The sequence below is a fragment of the Mus musculus genome, chromosome 14 (genome assembly GCF_000001635.26).
Source record: "Mus musculus strain C57BL/6J chromosome 14, GRCm38.p6 C57BL/6J".
NCBI lineage: Eukaryota > Metazoa > Chordata > Mammalia > Rodentia > Muridae > Mus > Mus musculus.
This window is the reverse complement of record NC_000080.6, coordinates 24,970,139-24,982,894: the sequence shown is the minus strand read 5'-3', so window position 1 is coordinate 24,982,894 and position 12,756 is coordinate 24,970,139. Positions and strand designations below refer to the sequence as shown.

Genomic DNA, 12,756 nt, shown 5'->3' with positions numbered 1-12,756 from the left:
GAAAACTCTCCCCCCCCCCCCGCCCCCAGCTACGGAAATGACTCTGTCTGCGCTCTTGTGTTCTGCGTAAAACTACAATAAAACCTTATACAATCAGGCAACTATTCAAGACTCATAATAAATAATTGCCCTGTGGCCAGTGCAATGGATCCCCACGCACCCGCTACAGGCTTGTTTCTCATTCACAGAACAAATAAAAGGCACAGCTGCAGGGACCCTTCTGCCAGCACCACTGTGGCCTCCCATCCGGCTGCAGGATGGGATGCTGAGAACCTAGTTCTCACACTGATAACATGTGGGGTGGTAAATGGACAAGGCCCATCCTTATGGCTGCTCACAGACCTCACGTATAAATTGTTGGGAGCAATAGCACAGAGCCTGTGGATTCTCCTAGCCTGAATAACTCCTCTGTGGCTGAAGGTGAGTCCAGAGCAGATCTCCATGTCCCAGGTAGAACCCCAGCCTTGGTGACAGACTCTTGTCTTTCCCCATGGACCTGACCCCCTTTGCTTCCTTCCCTCAATACTCTGCTTTTTCCTTTTCTCTGCCCCCAGCTACTCTCAACTTTACCAGGCCATCAGCATCTCCTCCCTGGGGCTTGTACCTGGTGGTGCTGAGTGTGCTGGTATCAGGGCGCTATGCATGATGTAATGTTTGTCAAGTTAGTCTGCAAAATAAGAAATGCAATGGGGAATCACCTACCTGTTTTTTTGGTTTTTGTTTTTGTTTTGTTTTCTGCAAGGCTGAGTCCAGTGAATTTTATTTCAGTCCACCCAAGGATTAGGAGACAAATTGCCCTGTCTGGCTCCTCTGAGTGGAATCACAGAACATAGAGCCCAAGGCTTGTTTCACAGAGCCAATCACAGCATTTGATAATGGAGGTGGGACATACATTGATTCTGAGACCTGTAAGTTCTGTGACCTTGCCTAGCTCTTAGACCTAGCCAGGCAATCAGAAGTTCTCTCCTGGGGATTTGTATGTCCTTGTTAGTGGCAAAAGGTAGACTCCGAGGGATCCTGTGGTGGTAAGTGGAGAAGACAACCCTTGGGGTCCTGCATGTCCGTGCTGGGCAGCCTGCCTCTGCCCTTTCTGAGATTGGAAAGGCAGGCCTTAACTCTCAGTTTCCTTTTGTACCACAATTGACCATGCCTGACTTCTGTGAGTTCGGGCTCTATCCCTTAATTGCCAATTTGATACAGCCTAGAGTTGCCTGAGAAGGGAGTCGTGATTGACAGACTGCCCGGAGGATCAGGCAGACTGTCCTGTAGGGATGTCTGCGGGGGATTGTCTGGATTGTTAATTGACATTGGAGGGCCCAGTTCACTGTGAACAGTATTATATCTCTGGGAAGGCATTTCTGGGCTTTAGGGGGGAAAATCTAGCTAAGCATGCACTTGAAGGGTGAGCCACAAGCAGTGTTCTTCCGTGGTTTCTACGCCAAGGTCCTGCCTGACTTCCCCTGGTGATTGGCTGTGACCTGGAGCGTAAGGCCAAATAAACCCTTTCTTCTCCTAAGTTGCCCTTAGTCAGAGTCAGCTACCAAAGAAAAGCAGAATGGGACCTCACACCTTCAACCGGATGAGCCCCAACCTGACACTACTGGCGGTTTGATCGGGACAGTCCTTTGCTGAGAGCACTCCCTGTGACCAGTGCAGATGAACTGTGCATGACTGGTACCTGATGCCTGAGACTGCCTGTGCTCTTCCTGTAGGGTTCCTTGGTGCTGGCACTATTAACATTCAGGAAGAGGCTCTGTCCTGGGCATGGTAGGTCCCTACCTTCAGCCCTGGCCTCTCTTCCAGCTTCAGCCCCTTAGATGTGACAAATGTCTCATAACAACAGAAGCACCTCCTGGGAGGAAGAATCATGGCCATAATTGGACTCAGTGCGTGAGGAGCAGTGTTCCTTGGGGGCTTGGTGGATCTTCAGTATTTGGTAGCAAGGTATGGAGTCCACAATGAGGGGGCTTGAGTATCCCTTGACTTTGGCTTTCCCTCTACCCTCTGAGCTCTCTGACCATCCTCTCTTCCCCACATCTCCTCAAGTCTGCAGAGGAGTAGGGATAAGCAGGAAACGCTGTAAATCTGCCTCCAATGGCAGTAGAGGACCCATGACCTTGTCCCGATTCCTTCTTCCTTACAAGAGAAGTAAAAACCTGCTTCTTGGACAGCAGGACAAACTTGACACTGACCAAAGAACACAAATAAGAACCCAGACCGGTGGCGTGGGCCTGCGTGTTGGCATATCACCTGTCATACTGGGTGGCATTTCTCAGACAACCGAGCAATTGTTCTCTGTGAGACAGACCTGCCTTTCTCCTGTCAAGGGCTCTTTCTGCTGTAGTGACCATTGCATCAGAACGGCTGGAGGAACAAGGTGAAATTATAAACCTGGGAGATAGACAGGTCCAGGACTGGCCTTTCAGATTCAATAGGCAGATCTCCTACCCTTTCTCACACTTAAATAGAAGCCTCTAGAAGCTTTGGTAAAACTCAATTGCTGCTTTGTTCCTAACTGTCTCTTTCATGTTCTGAGACCAGGTAGGCATGGGTGCACCAAGGATACCTGGCCAGTCCAGTTCCAAATGAGCAGCTCTTGAAATCATTCCTCTAACCTTGTGTTACTCCTTCTCAGGTAACAGTGCAGGCTGAAGGGGAGGGACAGGATGTAATGCTGTCAGAACTGGAGGAGTACAGTGGGGTCCCAATGCTACCACAGGCAGAAAAGCTCTGCAAACATCTCTCCCTTGGCGGGTGGCTTCTCCACTTATACACTGGATCCATGTATGGATCTGTGAGTCTTAAATTTATTTCTGCTCCTCACTGAGTTTGAACCTGTGCCTCTGGGAACACACACTAAGCCATACTCAGGGTCTCATAACACTGAGGAAGAATTGCTGAGATCTTGACCTGAAGTCCAAGGTCAATGTACTGGGACGAATGGCCTTTCCTGCTTCAGTGGACCAGGATGTGGCAGACAGAATGGGAATTATGAAATCAGGCAGGCCTTGTTTGGATGGGTTCTTAGTTCTTTGGCTAACTAGTTCTATGATATCAAGTGACTTTTCTTTCTTTAAAAAAAAACTTATTTTTAGTATGCAAAACAATGGGTTCTACAGAGACATTTTCAGAGACACATTTGTACATTTCATGTACCTTGGCCATGTCCCCACCAACCCCTGGCTACCCTCCTGCTCCTCCCCCACACTGTCACCTCCATCTCACCAAAGATTCTCCTGGGTTTTGTCCCCCAAAGACTTGTTTATTTTTATTTTATGTATGTGTCTGCCTGCATGTACATATTACATACATCACATGAATGCCTGGTGTCAGCAGAGGCCAGAAGAGGACATGAGATCCCTCGAAACTGGCGTTGCAGCCAGTGGTAAGCCACTATGTAGGTGCTGAGAATCAAACCCAGGTTCTCTGCAAGAGCAACCACTGAGTCTCTCCAGAGCCAACACTTCTTCCTGCTTTCCTGCCATGGGCACATGTATATGTACAACCCTCATCCATATGGTTTCATAACCTTTCTGGTCCCTATCTGTGATTACACCGCAGGGAGATGACAGTGTTTCCTCTTAGCATTAAATACCACAGTGTATGAACATCACACACCTGGGAAATGCTTCATTCCTTTGGGTTCCCCTTGTTGGTAGTAGTTGATAGTAGTCAGTAGTAGTAGGTAGTTGTCTAAAACACACTGTGTTATTTTGTCATCTAAGGCAGGGTCTGATTTTCACCTATTCTTCACAATAAGAAAAGCCACTAGAGTTGATGTCCAGAGACATGGAATTCATCTGCAAATGAATATGTGAGCTGTGTGGCTTTGACCAAGAAACCTAACCTCTCTGGGCCTCATTTATAAATGAGTAAGATTATATCTCCCTACAAATCTCTTCTTGGAGAATTCCTTCTCAAAACCAGACACTGCAGCTCTGTATACAGTAGGAGGTCACCAGCAGAAAGCTGGGTGTAGGTGCAGCTCTGTATACAGTAGGAGGTTACCAGCAGAGAGCTGGAGTGTGTGTGTGTGTGTGTGTGTGTGTGTGTGTGTGTGTGTGTGTGTGTATGTGTGTGTAAAGCAGCTACAAGGCAGGTCATTTAAGTTTTACTACCTCTCTGTCTCACACTCTTGTTTCTCGCCATGCAAGGGTGTGCAGAGCTCTTCCCACTGAGTGTCCAGGGATGCAGAGCAGAAAGTGGCAAAGGACGCACAGAGTCACACTGCCCGCTGTGGCTGCTTTCCCGGAGCTCGCTGAGAAGCACACGCACAGTGAGATTTGTCTTCTTCTGTCTTGCAGAACATGCAGCAGCCTCTTTGCGATGAAGGTCCAATTTACCCACTTCTCGTTCAAGGCTCAATTTATTGGATGCTGTAGCGTAACAGCCAGAAGGCTGGGTGAAACAGTGTGTCCCATAATAAAATTTCTAAATGATTGATAAAGATGGTGTAGGGAGACCGTGGCATCCACAGTGGTCTAATGAGATCCCCAAGCTTTGGGAAACCTCCCCCAGACACCTATGCGCTGTGTGTAGACCTCTCCATCTTTATCGAGCTGAACTGCCAACATGAACACATGCAAGCACGGATTTAACAGGCCAAGGTGGGGCCGTGCTCAGGACTCTAAGTGTTAGGAACAGCAGATCAATGGAGAGTTGTTGGAAGGAGCAGATGGAGCAGCTGTTGCTGAGTCCATTGTGGGTGGGAAGGATGTAAGGAGACGGGGGCACCAGGCCCAAGCAGCGAGCGAAACTTAGGCAGATGCTCTTGACAGTGGCTTGGGAGTGTTCTTCACGTGGGCTGGGAGTGAGGTATGCTGAAGGGGAAGGCCTGAAAGCCTAGTGATGTACTGCCAAGCAGAGAAAGAATAGTCAGGAGTCAACTGGAAGGCTAGGCAGGCTTTGCAATAATAATAATAAAACAATGATAAAAATTTTAATGCATAATAGCCAAATGATAAAAATAACCCAAATATCCATGATGGATAGAAGGGTATGACGTCATATAGCCACACGATGGAATATTAGTCAGCCATAAGAGGAAGGAAATCTTGCCACCATCTGTCACATGGGTGAACCTTGAAAGCTTTATGCTAAGTGAAGCAAGCCCAGCACAGCTAGCCAGTCACAATTTGATCCCGATCCTCTGAGAGCGAGGCACGGTCAGACACAGAGATGGAGAGGATGACAGGAGGTCCCTGGGCTGCGGGGATGAGCAGGCTGTGCTGTTTCATGGTCTCAGAGTTTCTCTTCGGGAAGATGCTTGGGCCTGGAGATGGAGGGAGGCCATGCTTTCACATCTCCATGACTGCACCTAATGCCTACATGGTTGAATCGGTGCATTTCATGTTACACATAGTTCACTGCAACAAAAAAGTGGTAGCATTTGCTTCACTCTGACACAGGTTTTCAGTGTCAAACTTTCAATATTGGATAGCGAATAACCCTGAAGAAAGAGTTGTCTGTGTATGTCTCTCACGAAGACGGAAGTTTCCAAAGTGCAGCTTGTGAGCCATTCCAAAAGTCCATGAGGTCAAATGACTTGCATAATGTTGCCAACGCAAGACGTGCCATTTGTTCTGATGGCACAAACGCAACAGTGGTGCTTAACCAGGACTGGAGATGTTTGCCACAGCCTGTACCTGCAGTCACTGTGCCCTGCTGTGCCCACAGTTTAAAAGATGCGTCCTTGATGAGCAGAACAAATGATTGGTCTAATCAGCCCCCTGGAGCACGTGTCTTTATACTATGTGGTATGACATATTGGGAGGGAATCTAGACAAAGCCTTTCTGCACTTTCCCCCAGAGCAATGGTTGCCTCGGGTGTCCAATCGAAGCAACCAATGTTTGCATAGGACATCCATCCATTCAAAAGCCTGAGTGGCATTAAAGTGAGCCTGTGCAGATGGGGTATCTGGGGACACTCACTCAAAGGGCAATGGGTAGAGCCTGTCCCTTCAAGGGGAACAAGAAGCAATATTGCTACCAATACTAAAATGCACAGAACTCCACGAAGTGGGAACCTGGACAACTCATACTCACATGTGTGTGAATTTGAGTACTTTCAATACTTAATGGGTGTCTTGGTATCATCACTGGTAGAAGAAATGAAGGTGATGATTTGGTATCAGATAATTAAACGCATCAGTCTTGAGAAAGGTCTGTGTGAGTCACCACTGCATCTTAACCCAAAATTGTATACAGGTCAGAGATCTCCTAGGCTGCAAGATGGAACCCCAGAGTTGATTTCATCTGATGCTGCAGTTGTGCTGTCATGGCCTTGGATTCTACTTGCTGTGTTTGGTATAATACCAGAGCAGAAGATCAACAGCGGTCTAGAAAGACAATGCTTGAATCTGACCCAGGCGAAGGGTTCGTTCTAAACTTCAAGAGACTTGGAAGGAAGAGCAGAGAGACAAATCCAGCCATCTCCCACTGACCCAGATAATTGCAAAGGTATCACGTCACCCCTCACTACTCTTTGCTGTCTATTTTGAAAAGCAGATATTTTGGATGGAAAATATGTATGCTAACACATAGTGGGCTGTGCACTAGATACATTGTTAAGTAAATGTGTCTTAACAATTCTGACCGTGCATTGGTTTTCTCATGAAGAGATATCAAGGTGAGCAAAAGCGTTTCAGGGCTCCTCAGGAGGTTTGGAGAGTGAAGTCAGTCTCCTCATCTGAGAGTCTGAGGTCCTCTAGGTAACACATGGTCTTTAGTGCTTAGCAAGGAATTGCAGGAATGAATGAACAAGAATGTGAAGATGTTGCTAGTTAAAAAACATATAGGGTTACCAGGACTAGGGAGATGGCTCAGAGGATTAAATCCTTGGCACAGGTATGAGGACCCACCCGAGTGAGTTCAGAATCCCAGAACTCAGGCACCTCAGCTTGCATCTGCAATCTGTTGTGCCTAGCACTAGATGGAAGTACATACAGAAGAGTCCCTCAAAGCCCACAGGCCAGGTGGCCTGGTGTACAAAGCAGGTGACTGGAGATCCTGTCTCTAACAAAGGGGAGGGTGACAAAGGACAGTAGAAGTTGTCAACTGGTCCCACATGTGCTCTGTGGCAAGCCCTAGCCCATACTCACTCACATATGCACAGGAACAAACTCACTGGACACACCCACCTAACCACCCACACCGTACTCACTCAAACACAAAGATTATGGGTGATATTTTATTTACTCTTCTGTCCCAGTGACTAGTACCTCACAGAAATAAGCCGGAGAAGATCAGGTTGACTCTGGCTTACCTTTTCAGAGGCTTTCATTCCATCTTGGTGAAGAAGGTGGCAGCGTATGTGCTGAAGCTTCCTCACAGCATCGTGGACCAAGAAGTGGAGAAGGTTGAATGGAGTCAAGGGTGTAGGGCTGTAGCCTTCAAGGACCCATCTCCAGGGGACTACTTCTGCCAGGCAAACCCTACCTCCCACAGGGTCTATAGCCATATTCCTAATCTGAAAGTGGGAGGTGGGGATAGGGTGCTCTCGAACCATGCCAAGTGCTGAGAAGAACAGAAATTAACACCTTCTAATGAGTATCCAGAGTGGAACACTAGTGCTTCCTGCCTGGGAGACCCTGTTGGTGAACACAGGTTTTCAGGGGTTTTTGAGGGGAGGGGGGGGGCAACATTTAATCCAGCTAAGAATATTTTGAAATTTTTATGGTATGTGTGTGTGTGTCTGTCTGTCTGTCTGTCTGTCTATGTGTCTGTGTGTCTCTGTGTGTGTGTGTCTGTGTGTGTTATATATGTGTGGGCATCTATGCCACAAGCACATATGAGGAGGTCAGAGAATATCTGTCCTTGTGTCTATTTTCCTCTTCCACCTTCATGCGGGTTCTAGAATTAACAATAGGCCATCAGTAGTAAGGACTTTTCCTGGGCCATCCTTCTGGCCCCGGTTAAGAATATGCTTTGATATATATATATATCAAAGCATATTCTTTGATATATATATATATATATTTTTTTTTATTAGTTTATTCTCATCAAGATGGATTAGTGGGAAAAGGCACTTCCTACCAAGTCAGACAACCTAAATTTAATCTCCTGGACCAACATGGTGGAAGGAGAGAACCAATTCTGTCAATTTGCTGTCTGAGCTCTACAAGCACTTTGTCACACTCATGGCCCCCAGGAAGTCAGTCAATCAGTAACTAATAAGTAAGAAAATGAAACAAAACTCAACTAATACAAAAGCAGACTCCCTAGGTGAATAAAATGTAGCCATAAATGGGCTATATTTTTGAAACAGCTATAAGCAGTCTGGGAGGCTGGCTCTGTTGGGAAGGTGCCTGCTTGCCTTGCAAGCATACGGACCTAAGTTCAAGCCCAGAAACCATATTTCAAAGAGCCAGGCCTGGTAGCAAGTACTCGGTATCCACTCTCTGAAGAGGCAGTGACTGTGAGAGTTAGCAAACCCAAACAAAGCCAGACCGAGGCCTGAGGAATGGGACCTAAGGGCTTTTCTGCTTCCCCCCTTCCATAGGCATGTGCCCACACACACGTGCAGGCACACACATACACACAAACACAGGTATGTTTACACACACACACACACACACACACACACACACACACACACACACCTATAAATCTACCATTCTCATAATTTCACAGAAGCTAAAAGCTTATCACCAGGAAAGAACCCAGGTCTTATAGGATGAGTAGGTTCATCCTTGGCATATCGTATGTCTACTGGGAATCCATTCCCTTGTCCAGAAATACTATGCCTGGTCATCGTCTCTTCTTTGCCATAGTCTGAGGAATACTATACTGGTTACCAACCTTTGCAAGCCTCATTCCAGAACAGTGCCATTCACAATGCTTTCCTACCATGAAGCAGGTAAGTGGCTGTTTCAGGAGTGTCAGGCCACACCCTCTGTGGTGCAGTGTCTCCCCAAATCACTATCGCAGCCTGGATGTTAAATAAACAAAGAGATGGTAGACAGCCAACTCATTTTTATGCGGGGGTGGGGGGGGTGGGGGGAGCAAACAACAACAAAAACAGGTGATGGCTGCCTTTGGCCCTGAGCCAAACCCTGACCTAGCAGGCTACAGAGGATTGGCTGGGAACTGAGAGACCCTTCCTGTCTGCTGACTGCAGGCTCTGAGGTTAGGAGATGGTAGTGAGCACTAATCCCCTGGCAAGTGGCTCACGATCTTCTCCCCATGAAGACAGTTGTTCTCCAGGGTACACTAAGACCACCCTTGCTGGTAACTGAGGAGTGTCAGAGACATGAATCCCCCACGTCTGCCCTGAAGGGTAATCTGGCATCCAGACAAAGAGGTGGGGGAAGGCAGGTTGGTTGTCTGTCCCCACTGATAGATGTGACAGGTGAGGGATGTCTGTCACTGGAAGGGAGCTCCGTTACATGGATACCTCTCTCTTGCTCTGTACCCCCTCTACTATAAAATTATAGAATTTTGGCTTGATTTAGAGGTGTGTCTAGGAACAGCCACTTTCAGCAAACTCCAAGTCCCCAACTTCCCTTCAGAACAAAGTAGTGGGATTTCATTGTCTCCTTCTGAAGAGTGGAGCTTGTTCCTGCAGCCCTCTGCCCGTGTGGGCATATCCTCCCCACAGCCTCAGCTCTGCCCATCAGGACAGAGCCATGCACAGATGGTGGCAAAGGCAGGGGAGAAGGAGCTGCAGCGGGTCTGCCATGGGACTGTAGCACCTGGAGCATATGGCCTGGAAGACTCTCAGGACTTTCACGGGACATTGCATGTGAGCGGAGGCCCAGGCATCCACTCAGGAGCCAGGAGCCAGAGAAGGAGAAAGAGAGGCAGCAGAACAGAATACCCCTTGGGAATCCTCAAGGCAAATGCAAATGCATGGCTAACGTCAGTGAGGTAAGGCTCTTGTTCAAAACAGAAGTGAGCACCAAAAATAAATAAATAAATAAATAAATAAATAAATAAATAAATAAATAACCAAACCAAACCTTGCAAAACATGAGCCCGTATTCACAAAAGACACGCAGCAAGAAATTTGTTGTCACTGATAATAAACGAGTGGACACTGAAATAGAACACATTTTTTAGTTACCTCTTGGGAGGGGGGCAATACTAGTGTTGGTGGGAGTGCACAGAAGGGAACACTCTTTGTGATGTGCTGGTGGGCAGGAAGATGGGTACGCGTCAGCTTTCAATCATTCTGGTAATGCATACTGGGAATTATAAAAAGCACTCTTAATCACTAACTCAGTAATTCCACTTCCGTAGATATGTGCAGAATAAATGAAGATTACCACCTCCTTCTAATGGAGCCGCTACCTCTATGAGTGGAACCATGCTGCTAACAGCTTTTCCTGGCAGAGTTGCATGTCACGCACTGTGTACCGCAGACCAGAACACCACTCTTTTTCCCACAAGTGGTACTGCAAACCAATATCCACACTGTCTGGGTTTGAGAGGATTTCCCAAACATAACAGCATTTATTTTTGGTTGAGTCTGTCCGTCACTCAATCAGCTGGTTTCTACACCTGTCACTCAAAACAGCCTCTTCCTCTCCCAGCTTAGCAGCAACTTTAAATGGCATCAGCGTCTGCCACCTCTACAGCTCACTGTCCCCACCCAGATGAGGTAGAACCAGACACAGTGAAGGACTGAGCCAGTCGCAGGCCCTCGATGCCTCTCTCCTCACTGCCCCTGATCCTTTAGAAAGCAAATGGAGTTGCTAACTAGAATCTAGACACTGTCCTCTGCCATGGCTGCCAGGAGCCACAGAAGGTCACATCAGATGCGACACCCACAGAACCCCAGCAGGACAAGGGAGAACACTCACCCATGGGGAATTTTCAGGACCTCTGGCCTTGCACCCCTAACTTTCCCAGGTCTCCATGTACCCAGTTCTCTTTCACCAGCTTGCAGCACCAGCATCCCTCAGGACCTTTCTTGTGCTCCCCCCTTTACTTCATGTCCTACACATGGTAACTCATCTTTGGCTACAAAGTGAACAAAAAGGAGTTCAGGTTGGCATCGGGGCCAGGGATGCGGGGGGTCTGGTTGGACCATTTAGTCCTGGCATCATCCTGAACATGTCACTGAATTTCCTGATCCTGAAACTCCTCACTTCCAACAGGAGCCTCATACCTGTCTTCACACCTCCTAGGGTGTCTGTGAAGCTGGAAGGAGGCATGGTGGTGACAGGCCTTGTAAGGCTAATAATATGCAAATAAGTTACTGTGTTAGTGTTATTGCCACTTCCAAGAAATGACGCACTTGCTACTTGGCATGGGAGAGGGCAAAGCCTTTGCAGATGACTGTGTAATGTGAGATGGAAGGAGAGACACCCCCCCACACCCCAGAGAACAGGGATAACCTGTATATCTAGGAACACACTAGAGAGGAGCGACATTAAGGCCTACCCAGCTTCGTCCTTAGATGTGGATCCTGGATCCCCCCCTGCACATGGTCCCGGTGAGAGAACAAGTGTGAAGTGGGAGAGAATGTGAACTGGGTGAAAGGAGGGATGTTGCATCATGAGGGTCCCCTACAGCATCTCAAAGTGTTATCCATCTTCCACAGCATTCACCCCAAGGAGCCTGCAGGACAGCCCAAGATGAAAGCGTAGTCTATTTAAATGTCGAATTAAAACACAAAACAAAAACATTCCAATCAAATCCAAGGCCACAGAGTCATGTGCCAAGGCTCCCTGGTGCCATTCATTACCATCCATCAGGAGGTTTGGCATGACACACTTGGGGACAGTAGAGAAGGGAATTTTGTGACACGGGCACTTCTGGGGAACTGGTTTGTGTTAGTCAGCTTCCCATGCTGGTATAGAATTAACCATTGAAAATGCAGAAATACACTTTCACACAATGTGAAGAAAGATTACCTCAACACTTCCTTTCTCTCGGTTTGGTCTGGAGAACCTTGAGTCTACAGACATGTTTGTAGGTGAAGGACCTCAGTGCCCACCGACACACACACCCTTTTAATTTCCCCTTCTCCTGTTCCACAGGGCAGGGATATTTGACTGTTGTTCTCTGGTGAGTCGAGAGAGAGAGAGAGAGAGAGAGAGAGAGAGAGAGAGAGAGAGAGAGAGAGAGAGAGAGAGAGAGAAGAGACCTGTTCCCAGTTCCTGGGGCCTTCAGAAAGTCACACCGTGTTAAAGCATTTGTCCACTGGATGAATGGGTTCTCCAAGAGGCTGCTTGGCTCTGCCTGTGTATGAATGAATTCCTTTTGTGTCCTTGTGACTCCATCACCTGACAGATATAACTTGAGGAAAGATTTACTGCGCCTCTTCTCCTGGTGTTTCAGTCCATCCTGCCTCAGAAGCTGTGGTAGCCTGCATGGCAGCAGCAGGAGTGTGTGCAGAGGCTCACAGGATGGTGAGGCAGAGATGGTTGAGAAGGAACCAGGGACTGGGGATAACCTCAAAGTCCACCCAGAGAATCTGCCTACTTCAGCCAATCCTGACCTTCTAAAGGCTCCACAGCCGGCCCTACCTAAAAACAGTGCCACTGTCTGGGCAAAGTGTTCCAGTGAGTGTGCAGGGCCCTTCAAATCTAACCCTAATGCTCTGTAGTATGTGGGTGGCGGTGGCTGACATCGATATTGCTCCATCTTTACTTCCTCTGTCATTCGAATTCCACATTGTTTACAAGGAGCAGATGTGTCCGGGTCAGGTGACGTTCCTTCCCAGCATCAAAGCCCTTTCTTTGATTTCCACCTTTCCAAGCTGCCACGCTCAACCTTTTTGGAGACCCACTGCACGACGATTATTTGAGG

The 12,756-nt window shown here is 47.7% G+C and overlaps 1 long non-coding RNA gene across 1 annotated transcript; it reads left to right on the top strand.

Moving 5' to 3' along the window:
• The first annotated feature begins 211 nt into the window (after positions 1 to 211).
• On the top strand, positions 212 to 7,888 carry Gm41111. Its single transcript, XR_874422.2, has 3 exons — positions 212 to 420; positions 743 to 1,944; positions 4,305 to 7,888. It is a non-coding gene; the product is annotated as a predicted gene, 41111 (long non-coding RNA).
• The last annotated feature ends 4,868 nt before the right edge of the window (positions 7,889 to 12,756 follow it).